Here is a 14,779-nt window from a genome sequence, read left to right as displayed (position 1 = left end):
TCTCACTGAGAATCAAGGCAGATTAGTGTAGATATTCAGAGACCCTTCATAATTGGAAGGTTGAAACTATAGCTTATGTAGCTTGTGCTTAAATGTTTATTTTAATTTTTTATATATTTATTTCTTTATATTTACTTCATTTACCTTTCTCCCCAATGGGGCCCAAAGCAGTTTACATCATTCTTCCCTCTGTTTTATCCTTATGAGTGAGGTAGGTTAGTTGGGAGTGTGTGACTGGCCAATGCTCGCTCAGCAACCTTCCATGGCAGAGTGGTGATTCGAACCTGGGTCTCCTATATCCTCCACTGACACTCTAACCACTAGACCATCCTGAATCTGGCCTCCTCCCAATTTGTTCTCTTCAACCACCTCCGCTTGGCATTCCTCCCTTCTTCATTCTCCGCCCTTTCCATACGGAGACCTTGAAGCACACGAGAATGTGAGGGAGGAGGAACGCACAGAGACGGAACATGCATGGAGATTGTGGGCAGTGGGCGCAATCCTCTTTTCCTTCATGGATGGGCTGAATATATTTAGTATCTTTGGGGACTAAGAAGAGCGCAAGAAGAAGGAGGTATCTTCTGCAGCTGCTCTCAGAGGCTGTGGTGATGGAAGAAATGGCCCCATAAGAGAGGATAGATGGTATGGGCTGCCAGATCTTTTGGGACATTTTGGAATTCACAGGCCACGATTTGCCATTCAATCCTCTGGATGTTTTATTACATTACATCAAAGATTGTGTTCCTGCCTCCAATGGGAAGCTTCTAATGAGCTTGTTAACTGCAGCAAGACAACAGGTCACATTCTGTTGGAAATCCTCTGAGGTCCCCATATTAATGATTGGATTATGAGAGCATGAAAAACTGGTCTCGTGTCTAAACTGACATATCAAAAGAGAATCACAAATCAAGACGATAGGAGGCTGGTAAATTCATGGCAAGACGGGCTTTGTTTATAAGGTTATGGAACAAGAAGGGTAAGAATGGTTTTTCTCCTTTTTTTGTTTTTGAAATTGTAATGAGTGATCCGCTTGTATTTTTCCTCCTTTTTTCTTGTTAATGACGACATGGTTAAAGTAAAAAAAAGAAAATGATAGATGCTGGCGACAGAGCGTTGACTGCTTGGTATTTGAGCTGATATTGGAACAATGCATTCTCAATTCTGTTCACAAACTCAAGAAGAGTTACCAAGCCCTACCTGGGGCTGAAGTTCTCCCAGAATTACTCTGCTGTAGTGCGCATGCAGGAAAGATACTAATAGGAATGTGAAAGATCCTCCTGATGAAGTTGCATGCGAAACGTGGAGGGGTTATTCCATTATTAAAGATTCTTTCCTTTGCTCCAATTGCTGTTTTCAATTTCATTTTGCCTTAGTGCAGCCCCCTTTCTTCTTCTCCCAGAATTACTGCCCAGTTCCAGAGATTGGTTCCCCTGGACGAAATGGAAGGCTCTACTGCACCACGTTCTTGCTGAGCTCCTTCCCCTCCCAAACTCTGCCCTCCCCAGGCCCCACTCCAAATCTCCAGGAATTTTCCAAGCTAAAGTTGGCAAGCCTAGAATATTGCAAATGATTTCATCATGACATCTTCTCGGCATGGGTCATGGGGGGGGTGTTTGGGGGGGCAGGTAGTTGTGTATTTTTTAAGAGCCAGTTTGGTGTGGTGGTGAAGAGTGGCAGGACTCTAATCTGGAGAGCCGGGTTTGATTCCCCATTCCTCCACTTGAAGCCAGCTGGGTGACGTTGGGTCAGTCACAGCTCTCTCAGAGCTCTCTCAGCCCCACCCACCTCACAGGGTGTTTGTTGTGGGGATAATAATGGCATACTTTGTAAACCGCTCTGAGTGGGCATTCAGTTGTCCTGAAGGGTGGTATATAAATCGAATGTTATTATTATTATTGTTATTATTATTATTATTCCTTCATTGTGCAGGGGGTTGGACTAGATGGCCCTGGAGGTCCCTTCCAATTCTGTCATTCTATGATTCTGTAAACTGGCACATGCTTGACTCCTGAGTAAACCCCACTGAACGGGAGTTGCTCATCCCCATGGTCTTTCCCATGGGGCTTCCCAGAGGATTGTGCCTGATGTAGGGAGCGGAGACAAAACGTACCACAAGTGATATTTGTCTAAGCCCCTTCTGCGGTGTAATGGGACTGGAATAAGCCACCACACTGGAACCATGAAGTGAAGAGAGTGGCTTTCCTGGCAGCAGACGAGGCAGCTTGCTTACTCAAGTCTTTCTGCATCTCTGCAGACATCTTCAGGAGTACACCTGCTCTCTCCTTGAGACATAGAGGAGTCTGAATTGAGGGTTGGACTGGAAGGCCATCTCACGCCCCCACCCCACACACACACAAAGAATGCTGCTGTGCGTATCCTGCTAGCTGAGCACAGATTGACCTTGGAGCCTGCAAACTGGGGAGATCTGTCAGTCCTTGGCAGTTCAATCCCCAAAGCCCCTTACAAGCAAGCACGCAGGTGTCTTGAATAAGGTAACTTTATTAAGGTTCTATCAGTACAAGGGCTTTACTCTAAGATGGTCATTGGCAGAAGTGATCATTCAAACAGAGACTAACTAGATATAGGGAGATTTTCCTGCCCTGGGGTCCGTTGCATTCTGGCGCGAACATCCCAGAGTTTCGGGAGAATTGATAAGAACATTTTAGACACAGAACAGCATTAAGTCATTTTTGTCTGTGAGAATGGTTACATGTTTTGTGCACATCTGGCCTCCAAGGCCATTCACTGCTAAAAATGAAAGTACATAGTTATAACTGATAACCAACCCTTCTCCATCCAGCACTGTGCACAATAATAAATCAGTAGAAGTTGTAAACCAAAGCAGCAGTAACTCAGTATGGCGAGTAAAACACACATACATTAATGGCAGGGATGTATGCATTCCTGACAAGATCTCCAACTGGAATGTGTCTAACTGCAAAGGATAAGCCGTGTATGCCAAGCCATAGCTTCTTTTGATCCAAGGGGGGTCTGACTATGGACTTCTCCCTCCAGTTATGCAAATTGAAGCTACAGTGGTGGGGTGAGAGGGGTACACACATGGCCACCTTGAGTCAGACCATTGGCCTATCATGGACAGTCTTGTCTCCTCTGACTGGCAGCTCCACTCCAGGTTCTCAAGTGGAGAAAGGTCTTCCACATCACCTACTTCCAGGTCCTTTTAATTGGGGATTAAAACTTGGACCTTCTGCAGGCCAAATAGACGCTCGAACACTGAGCCATGGCTCCTTAACCCAGACGGGATGAGTCTCTCTACACGAGACGTCTTGGCGGGTGTTCGTCAAGTGCAGGGAGTCGCGAGCATAGTGTAGGGAGTAAGTCAAGTGTAGGGAGTTGGGAAGGATAGTTTAAAAGGACAGAGCTCCTGAGAGTGTTTGTTAATTTCATCTTCACCTCCCAAGACTCTGTCAATTTCACCTCTCCAGTCTAAAACTGTGTGGAATGGCAACCAGAGGGCAGCGAGGAATGGAAATGGGCAGGAGCTGCCTTCCGGAGCGGGGCTTGGACCTAGGGAGTTTCTAACGGGCTGAAGTTTCCCTTCTGGCATTTCACAGCCCCTTCACACAGCTCCAGTGTATAGCACAGCCTTTGCCCTTCTGCCGGCTCTGTCTTTTTAAACTACCCTCCCTGGCTACCATTGCTACGTGTTCTTCATGTGTCAGATGTCTCATGTCAGATGTCTCGTGTAGAGAGACTCTAAGTCCACGAGAGACTCTAAGTCCGTACTTAGCTGTATGGAAAAGTTTCCTTTCCCTACTACCAGAGATTATCTGTAAATGTTGGAAGTGTTGACCACCTATTGTGGACAGAGCTGAGTCTGTCCCCTTTCCCCCCAGCAAATGACCCCCTTGCCGGAGGTGACAAGACTGACTGTTGGGTGAGGGGAAGGGGATTCTTCTGCCTGGCCAAGGCTGCATTCACTGGGCCTCCGTCTTAACATACATGCAGCCCAATCTAAGTGCATTTCCTTGGAAGTCCTCTGAATTCAATGGGATTTTGAGAAAAAGATTTAGATGTACATTTTTAGTTAAAGCTACTACTCAAGGCTGTAAGAAGTGAAAATGATATCAAACACTCGAGCACCAAAGTTTGTCATTCAGCTATACACTAGACATGTAGCTAGAAGGTCAAGCTTCAGTAAAATGCGGGCAATGAACTTACACATATTTTCAAAGTTATCTTCCTCATGAATTCCTTCTTAATTATGTATGTGTACCCAGAGGCTCAGGGGACCTTGAGCACGTTTTTAGAAAGCTAAGTTATCATTACTGAAGGAGACTCCTTGGAGGCAGTAAAACAAGGAGAGGCATTCTTTAACAATCCACCTCTGCAGACAGAGAGGGAGGGACGAAAAGAGCAACCTGGTGGAGTGCTTAGGGTGTTGGTTACAGGTGTGGGGAGATCCAAGTTGATATCCTTACTTGGCCTTCAAGATTACTGCGTGACCTTGGGTCAGTCACTCTCTTTCTGCCTGTCCTACCTTACAGGACTGTTGTGATGATGAAATGGAGGGAGAATCGTGTTGTGCCACTGTGTGTCAGGAGAGAATATTCTACCACGGAGAGAGATTTTCCACCAGCTCTTGGCCACTCAAGCCTGGAAAAGAGCGAATACCTTGTGCTGTGTGCCTTACCCAAAGCCTTGGGGAGTTACATAAAGCCAAAATTATACAGGCAAGGTTTAAATGTCTACAGGTAGTAGAATTTTCCTGACCTGAAATATTTTTCCTGAGTAATATAATAGATGTGGTAGAAGAGGGGCTGTTTTTGGATTCTTGATGTTTATGTTTTAGATTTGCAACCCGTTTTGAGTCCTGATTTGCAGGAGGAAAAGTGGGACAGAAATATTTTAGATCAATAAATGCAACCCACCCTGAATTCTTTGGAAGAAGAAGAGGATAAAAAAGGCAGTAGATCAATAGACGGATAGTAAATAAGCTTGACATCAAATCCTGTGGATGTCTGAAAAATAAAAAAAGGAGATTTAAGACCATCCTCCCGCGTCTTGAAGCCTCACTCACGCTACTTGACTCCACCAATGAAAAGAAAATAATGACAATAATTGTTTTCACTCCCCCCATTCATAGAGACCATGTGGTTATGACTGCGTGAATCTTAAACACAAAATTGTGTGTGTGGAGAGAGAGAGAGAGAGAGAGAGAGAGAGAGAGAGAGAGAGAGAGAGAGAGAGAGAGAGAGTCCATTCTTATCCCACGTTTCCTCCAATGATCTCCGGGCTGTGCGTGCCAGTCTCCTTTCCTCTTTTTTATCCTTACCGCAACCCTGGTTGATTCCACACAGAGGTAAATCTCCATTTCATCAGCTTCAATTGTGCACTTCAGTTTGTTTGTTTCCCCACAATGTTCTATTCCTGCATAAATCACGAATATCCCCTTTTTTACCACTGGAGAAAACTCTCTTTCCCGGCATGGCATTGTTGGGACAACCTTTTCTCCCAACTTAAAACTTGTCCCAATTCATAATAGTTGTTAATGTTATAGTTGATTTGTTATACAATATTTGGAAGTGTGAATGTTTATGGTTAATAAAAGTTTATTTAAAAAAACCTTGTCCCAATGAAAGATTCTGTTTTTCGTGCTATGTATGCGACGATTATCTTTGTTTTATGAGTAAAAGAAATGCTGCCAACCTGCCATTTTTGACAGAGGCAAAAGCAGCCGCCAGGCAGAGGAAATGAAACTCCACCTCCTCATCAGTGAGTTTGAGTAGGAGGGTGGCAAAGGGAGGGGACCAGTTCTACTGAATCTAACTGCAGGGCGGATTCCAGATGACTAACCTTAAGGCGTTTCATGCCGCCCTCTTCCGGATCGCAACGGGGAAAATGCGAAATATCGCATTTTGCAACGACGCGCAAAACTCGCATGAGGAAACGTGATATTTCGCATTTTCCCCGTCACGATCCGGAAGAGGGCGGCATGAGGCGCCTTAAGGTTAGTCATCTGGAATCGGCCCAGCTGCTATCTGTCCTGCACCAGAGGCGAGCAGAAGGCTGTGGCAGCAAAGCCGGAAATATTGACTGACAGATTGAGGCCTTTTGGGCACAGGCGTTTTTTGCTGCTTTGGGCCCCCGTATCTCTTTGGGTTTTTGTCTGAATTCTGGGCACTTAACTCCCCCTTCAGATTTCGATGTGGTGTTTCAAGGGTTTTCTTCCAAGTTTTCTGCCTGCGCCTTTTTGCATGGTGAGAAAACTCGGAAGAGAACCCTTGTGACACCGCATTGAAATCTGACGGGGGAGAAGCGTCTGGAAGAAAACCCAAAGAGGTATGGGGACAAAAGTGGCAAAAACCAACCATGCAAAAAAGGCTTGAGGCGGCTTACACATTAAAACATAATTAGTACATCCAGAGCTTTTTTTTCTGAGAAAAGAGGCGGTGGAACTCAGTGGTGGAATTCAGGACCGTACAATGACGTCACTTTGGGTCAGCAGGAACAAGGGGGGGGGAGTTTTTTAAAGTTTAAATCACCCTCGGCGAAAATGGTCACATGGCCAGCGGCCCCGCCCCCTGATCTCCAGACAGAGGGGAGTTTAGATTGCCCTCTGTGCCAGTGGTGCGGAGGGCAATCTAAACTCTCCTCTGTCTGGAGATCAGGGGGCGGGGCCGCCAGCCATGCAATCATTTTCAAGAGGTGCCGGAACTCCGTTCCACCACGTTCCCGCTGAAAAAAAGCCCTGAGTACATCAAATGCCATAAAGGATTTTCATAATTAAAATACCCAGCCAGCACTTAAAAACACCATAAAACACCAAGCTGCTTAAAACACGTCTGGAAACCGTTTGTACTAGAAACAAGACTACAAAAAGTATGGTAAAAGGCCAATCCCTTTATGAAAAGTCTGGGTAAAATGAAACTTTTTGGCCTAACACCTAAAAGGGAATCATGTAGGTGCCAAATGAGCCTCAAGGGGAAGGGAGTTCCACAGGTGAGGAGGAATTATTTAAAAAGCCCATCTTTTTAACTGCTCCCATCTATTTTGGGCAAAGAATTGTAGAGAACCTGAAAGCTTGCGCACCGTTTGGAATACTTTGGTTTGTCCTAATGCAAGCTTTGGTTTGTCCTAATGCAAGCTTTGGTTTGTCCTAATGCAAGCTTTGGTTTGTCCTAATGCAAGTTGTTTCTTGTTTACATGCCTTGGTTAATCTTCAGTTGTTGCATGTAATTTGTTGCTAGAGCCTAACTGGCCATTTCCATATTGCACCTTTGATATTACGATTTCCGTGACTCTCTTCTACGGGGTTGCTCACCTTCTTGTAAGTGCTGCAGGCTTCCTGTAATGCTGACACACAAAGGTAAGGTTTCTCTGGCAACCTGCCTTTTGATTTGTCTGCCTTTTGGTGATTAAACTGTTCAACTCAATATGGCCTCAAGGAGACCCTGTCAGTTATGATTTGAGTCAAAAATGTTTTTAAAACTATCTTTTAATGAAAGCCAGGACTTAAAAAAAATTTAGCTTAAATTCATCCAACGCATTTAGTGATTTTTTTTAAGAAAAAGTCCTTTAAATAAATCTTCTGTTTTGGGGGGGGAATATACTTTTGAGATTTCTAAGGCAAACAAGAGGTGACATCTTGTCTTTAAATCGGCACCAAATCGAAGGTTTTTTTGCCAGATAAAATGTAGAGCATTCGACAGTAGCTGGAAGGTTTTCAAATGAAGAAATGTGCCTGGAGCACAGCCCCTCTGGAAATGCTCTTGCCCAATGTTGCTTGCGTATGAGAATTTACAGGCAGGGGGTGCCCCACAGGATCAAACTGGATGCAAGGTTTTGCCTTCACAAAGCAATCGTGTTTGGGGGTAATTAGTCCAGGATAAAAATATTTATTAATGCTTGTTCGTCTAGGAAACACAGCAAACGAAAGCACCGTATTTCATGTAATTTAATCTCCCATGTCAAGCTAAGAGCTGCCACACTGAAGTACCTTGACAGGGTCAGCAGCCCCAGTTTATTGACTGTGCGAAGGATCCGCCTGCCACTTAGACCTGCCGGAAAGGAGGGTGTGGTTCGAAACCCCATGAGTGAAACGGACAAGAGGCAGAAATGGAAATTGACGCACTTATTTGTCGCTGTCAAAGGCAAGGGGGAAGTTCTCCGAAGACTTTGCCAGCGGTAATTGAGCCCTTGGCAAGGCTTAGGTGCCGTTTAAGCCACCCGCCAGTCCCACGCTTGACAGAAATTGGATGAGAAGAGGCAGCCGTACTTATTTTCCATCTCCTGATAGGCAAGAAGATTACTAAGAGTGCACAAACAGCAATCAAAAGAGTTACTTCCTGTACAGCGATTGGTGGACGAATTCTGGCCGATCAAGGGTCTGCTGGAATTAATTTAATATGATACATTTGGAGAGTACATTATGTAATCAGAGCATTTTATTTTGTTCAAAACTTTTGGGCCCAATCTTCCCCAGTACAAGGGCGCAACAGCAGTGAACCTTGCAAGAAGTGATAGAATTCTCTTTCCCCTGTCCTTTCCTCGATGTGAGCAGCCCACCAAAGAATGGGAAAGGTCTACATACATCTCCCAGAAATAACAGAACCGGAAGGGTCCTGTGGCTCAGCTGAGACCTCTTCTGTATGAACAGAAGGTGGGAAATGGGGGTGGGAAAGAGGGGTAGGTGTCCAGGAAGCATGCTTAAATATCTTCCTTCATCCATGAAACTTGGGGTGGGTAGCTGGGTGCCTAATGAAGCTATCAGTTAACCATTTGCTGTGGGTCTGATGTTCAGCGTGATGCCCTGAGTCTGACCCACGGACTGGCATCCTAAATGAATTATGTACGGAGCTTGCAGTCCCTAAATCCATCTGTAGAATGCGAAGGAACCAGCTGCTCTTCGATCTACTGTGTCAAAGTTTTTGGGGGGGCTAAGGCATCAGCTACAGAATTTAAATTGCTGGAAATCTTCTTAGCACTCCAGCAAAGAAAGGTTCTTTAACCAAGATTGTTTTTTTAACTTCATTTATATCAGGGCCTGTTGACTATTCTACTGGGTACTGTCTGTTGATGTAGATATGTATACTCTGGTTTCTCTTCAGATTGCATAAATCTTTCGCCCCCTGTTGATGTAGATATGCTCCTACTTGGAGTTTCTGCGTCACTTAATATGTTAATGTCAAATTTGCATTTGGTTTTTAGGCTTGTTTTCAAATTTCTGTAATTCATAGCCCATTGTATCATTTGTTGAATGTCCCAGTCATTGATTATATTAACTTACACTGTGTAATCTGCCTTAAGTCTCAGTGAGAGAGAGGCAAGTTATAAATAAATAAATAAATAAATAAATAAATAAATAAATAACCCCACCTTTCTTCCCAGTGGGGGCTCCCAAAATGGCTTACATTGTTCTTCTCTCCTCCAATTAATCCTCACATCTACCCTGTGAGGTAGGTTAGGCTGAGAGTATAGGACTGGCCCAAGGTCACCGAACAAACTTCCATGGCAGAGGGGGGATTTGACCCTGGGTCTCCTAGATCCTAGCCCAGTCCTGTAGCCCACTAGGCACCATGCTGGCTGTCTTCTCTGCAAACAATTAAACAGAGTCCTATTCCACTAAAAAAATTCCCCCAGCTGATAAACCTCCCAGATACAAGAGGAGGATTTATCTCACACTAAAGAATATATTGTCGAAGGCTTTCACGGCCGGAGAACGATGGTTGTTGTGGGTTTTCCGGGCTGTATTGCCGTGGTCTTGGCATTGTAGTTCCTGAAGTTTCGCTGGCAGCTGTGGCTGGCATCTTCAGAGGTGTAGCACCAAAAGACAGAGATCTCTCAGTGTTACACTGTGGAGAAGATGTTGGCAGGTCATTTGTATCTACTCAGGAGGGGTGGGTTTGGGCTGAGTCATCCTGTAGGAGTTTCCCAGGGGGTGGAATGCTAATGGAGGGAGGCGTCACTGTATCCTGAGGAGGTTCTTTTGCATATGGATTGGGGCTCGATGTGCTGCTGGCGAAACGTCAGGAACTACAATCCCAAGACCATGGTTATACAGCCCGGAAAATCCACAACAACCATCACACTAAAGAAGTTCTGGAAGAAGCTAACTCTGATGTTTTCATCCTGAACAGCTTTCGTCTTCATTGGGGAAGAGTGCCCGAATTGGACACCAGCACTCGGAGTTTCCTTCCTGGGAATACCTGGGAATTGTTCCGTTCTTCAGGGTGCTTATCGTCACTGCCATTGTTATGACAGCTCGAATAGTACAATGGGTGGCTGGTGCCAGTCTCAAAAGAGGCTGAACCTGTGGTGGACATGCAAGGAGAAGATATTGGATAAAAAATACATGGAGAGGTGCAAAAGATATTAAAATTTCACTTTGAGCTGAATGCTAAAAATATGTTATTAAATATCTTACTGAGTAATATTACAAAAGTACATGGCGAACTTTTTAAGTATATGGTGACAGCTGTGAGAGTTGTATTTACAGCTAAATGGAAGACAGAACAAACTGCTTGAATATGCATCTATCGCTAAACTAACTTCTTATATACACGACCGAACGACGTTGGAATTTTAGAAAAACGGAGATTGCAAATTAAGAAAAATTAAGAATAGTTAATATGGACATAGACCAGGGCTTTTTTTCAGGGGGAACGCGGGGGAACGGAGTTCCGGCACCTCTTGAAAATGGTCACATGGCTGGTGGCCCCGCCCCCTGATCTCCAGACAGAGGGGAGTTGAGATTGCCCTCCGCGCCCTGCAGTGGTCCCCGGAAGTTCTCTTTGTCAGATGCATCTGACGGGGAGAGCTGTGGTTATCGAAGGCTTATACTGCATTGGAATTGGATGGTCTGGTTGTTTTGCTGCTACAAACCAACACGGCAAACTCCTTTGAAGCCTCACACAAGCCAATTAATCTCCATTCCAAGAGGAGATGTTTACATTTACTAGCAAAGGAATGTTTTGGTTACATCCCTCTCCCCCCCTAACTGCATCTTCTCTCTCCTCCCCTCCTCCCCCCCTCTTCTATATTTGACCAGTTTCTGTACCATGCATCTGACGAAGAGAACTTGATTCTCGAAAGCTTATGCTACAATAAAATTGGTTAGTCTTAAAGGTGCTACTGGACTCTTTTTGAAAAGAGGAAAGGGCCCAGTCAAGGTCCAATGAGGACTGCACATAGAATCATGGAGGGGCAGGTTTGGCTTGGTGGGGTTTTCCAGATCTGTGATGCCCCTCATGCAATGGTTTGCGGTCCCCAGCGTTTACTGGATATCTTTATTTCTTCCATCACCTGGTTAGATCTGATCACAAAAGGATCTCGGCCACCAGCAATGTACTCGTGGAATTTTAACACCGCTCCATGCAACATTTCAGTTTGGTGCTTTTTATTACAGCTTTCTGAAAATACACCTCTTGATTTGCAGGAAATCTCCCACTGAGATGTGTCTCAGGCACCATCTGGGATGCTTTTAAATCTGAAGCCGGCATATATGTGTCCGTGTGGCTTCTTTTTCTCCTGCATCTGAAAGAAGAAAGGAGAACGAAGCGTGACCGGAGAACCTGCTGCACCGTATTCCTGCTTTAGAGTAAAAGCAGGGCATATACTCACTATATGAGAAAGTAAATCCCTTAAGGAAGTAGACAGATTTAGACCACAAAAGTTCAGCAGTCCCTTCTTTGTGCTTGGCTGCATTATTCTTAGTTTGGCAGCAATCCTGGTAGGAGCTTCGCTTGGCAATTAAGCCAGTCCCAAACCCATAAAAAGGAAGAAGTCGTTAGATGCTTTGCTAGCAAGGTTACAACTAACTCAGGAGAAACATGTGCTTCTTTCACTGATTACTATAAAATCTTTATCACTTTGAAAAGCCTTGGCTCACCAACATTATTATTATCAGCATCGTTATTATAATGTGCTGTGAATGTGCTTACTATTCATACGGGCAGAGGAGGGAGGGGGAGACTGGGTGTTCATTTATTTCTTTATTGACTCCAGCGACACCCTTCCTTTCTTTCCAGTAGAAACACAAAGCGCTTTACATTGTTCTCCTGCCCTCCATTTTATCTTCATAACAACCCTGTGAGGTAGGTTGGGCTGAGAGTGTGTGACTGGCACAAGGTCACACAGCAAGCTTCCATGGCAAAGTGGCAAGATGCAACTCCAGTCGCATCGGATGAAGCTTCCTTCATCAGATACTGAGCTTGATTCTCAAAAGCTCCTACCATGTTGGACTTGAATCTTGCTCTTCTATTGAAGTTCAACATTGGAGTGAGGATTCCAGCCTGGGTTGTTAGGGGGCTGTTTCCACATGTCTTACCTGCCTGCAGAACATCACGTGAAAGATCCGGAAGATTGTGTCTTCTTACGCGAAATTGTGCCAGGAAGATTCGTGGTGCAATTTCGCGAGATTCGTGGTGCAAAACTTCCTGGTGCAATTTCGCGCAAGAAGACACAATCTTCCAGGTCTTTCGCACAATGTTCCACAGGCAGGTAAGACATGTGGAAACGGCCTTTGTTTGAAACTCTAACTACTACACAACACTAGCTAGCTATAGAACAGCAGCAACAACTGCTCTCATATACCGCTCTTCTAGGCGGATTATTATCCCCACACTACAGCTGGGGAGCTGGGGCTGAGAGGAGCGGCTTGTCCAAGGCCACCAGCTGAGCTCATGGCAGTTGTGGGATTTGAACCAGCAGAATGCTGATTTGCAACCCAACCACTTAACCCCTATGCTACAGCAACTGTCATGTGCTCAGGCTTAATTTCATTAGGAATGGGGGCTATGGAGCTCGTGCTGGAAGCTTCAACAATACATTCATGGAAAAAAAACAATCAAGACTAATTTTAAAATCTCTGCAGTAACTAAACACCAGGAAGTGATAGGTACGCTATTGAATTCTATAAGCGGGAGAGAAATTATGTCTCATCTCGCGTTTGTTTTTATTCTGAATGAATATTAAACAAGAGCCTTTTGGCACCTTTAACACTAACATACTTTTATTCTAACAAGTTTTCATTGTGGAAATTCCTGAGCTGGAACCTGATAAGTGTCCCTCTTTACTTTCCCCATGGATACCCATTCCCCTTCCTAATGAAGATTCCTGTCCCTTTTATCCTTAGGACTGAGTTGATTATACCTATCCTGAGCAGTCATCAGATATGACAAGTTTCATCAGCAGCAGCAGCCCTTTAATGGCAGTACAATATGACAGGTTCTATCCTTCTGGAACAGGCTTCCTCGGGAGGTGGTGGGCTCACCTTCTTTGGAGGTTTTAAAGCAGAGACTAGATGGCCACCTGACAGCAGTGCTGATTCTGTGAACTTAGGCAGGTCATGAGAGGGAGGGCAGGAAGGGTTGCATCAGTGCTTAGTTCTTGTGGCTCCTTCTTACAACCCCAGGGTCAGGCCGATCGCCACCTTGGGATCAGGTAGCAATTTTCCACATGCCAGTTTGTCTAGGAATCCTGGAAGTATTTTGCCATCTTCTGTGCAAGGAGCAGGGGTCACTGGGACAGTTGGGGGGGGGGTTAGTTGTGAATTGTGCAGGGGGGTTGGACTAGAGGGCCCTAGAGGTTCCTTCCAACCCTCTAATTCTATTATTCTGATTCTGGTCCATCTAAGTGATTCTCTCTTTGACTACAGAGAAAGCCTTTGGCCAAGAGGAAGAGTCTGACATACTTACTGCTCAAAATGAACTGGGGGCCACATCTGTTTAAGGCTATCGAGGTGAGTCAAAATGCTTTTGCAAGCATCTGTATCGCTTATTGGTCACAAGAACCCCACTGGCTTAATTTCCTTCTTGGAATACCTCTTTAGAGAGTCTGAGAATGTCTTGTGGACAGGCTTCCCAAGCCAAATTCCCGTGCCCAGAATCCTTATTTGCATACAAGTCCAGCCACTGACTGTGCCACTCAAGGCTTTTGCTTAAAGGTTCGCTCCAGCGTCTGCTTGCGTCACAAAGCTGTGGCTGGCTGCCTTGCAACTTGGCAAAAAAATTGCACTTGAAGCTTATGTGTTGCAGCTGGAGATGGCTTTGGCACCCGTGCAGTTGTCATGTCCCTGAAGAAGGCATGACTCCCCCAGGGTCATGGTTGGGCTGGGTCATTGCGATGTGGAACACAGAAAAAAAATCAAACTGTAGAAGTTGGAATTTCTCGTAATTATCTCCTGCTCATGCAGGAAGGAGACAATAGGGGACCACAGTGCTACACACCATTGGTAAATTCCTAAATTGAGTATGAAAGTTTGTTGAGATATTTTCCCCAGAATAAAATGTTCCCAGAACTTTTGTCCCCATTCCTGAATAGTTGGAATCTTTGTGTCTTTTTTCTAGGAAGAGGAACGGTAGGTTTCTTATTAACATCTTTACTGATGTTTCCTGTTTTTACTGTAATGTTATTTTATTGTTTATTGTAAATGTTTTAATTGCAATTTGTTGTAAGGTAATTTAAAGGACTGATATGGGGTCTTTTGTTGGACTGTTTGGGTAACACTTGTCACTTTTTATTCCTTTTATGATTTTGTATATTTTTGTATAATAAGTTATATTTTTAAAAAAGTGGAACACAGAATCACCGCAACTGGCCCCTCTTTGTACCTGATCCATCACTCAAATGTGTCATTTAAGTGACCTACAGAAGATACATTGCTGGGGAGTAGATCCAGAGGAGTTAGCCGCGTTAGTCTGTAGTAGCAAAATCAGAACTTGATTCTCGAAAGCTTATGCTACAATAAAATTGGTTAGTCTTAAAGGTATTGCTGGAGAGTAGGCATACATGCAAGGTTATCCCAATTGGTGTTAAC

The sequence above is a fragment of the Eublepharis macularius genome, chromosome 8 (genome assembly GCF_028583425.1).
Source record: "Eublepharis macularius isolate TG4126 chromosome 8, MPM_Emac_v1.0, whole genome shotgun sequence".
Lineage (NCBI taxonomy): Eukaryota > Metazoa > Chordata > Lepidosauria > Squamata > Eublepharidae > Eublepharis > Eublepharis macularius.
The sequence above is the reverse complement of the archived record's forward strand: the minus strand, read 5'-3'. Positions refer to the sequence as shown.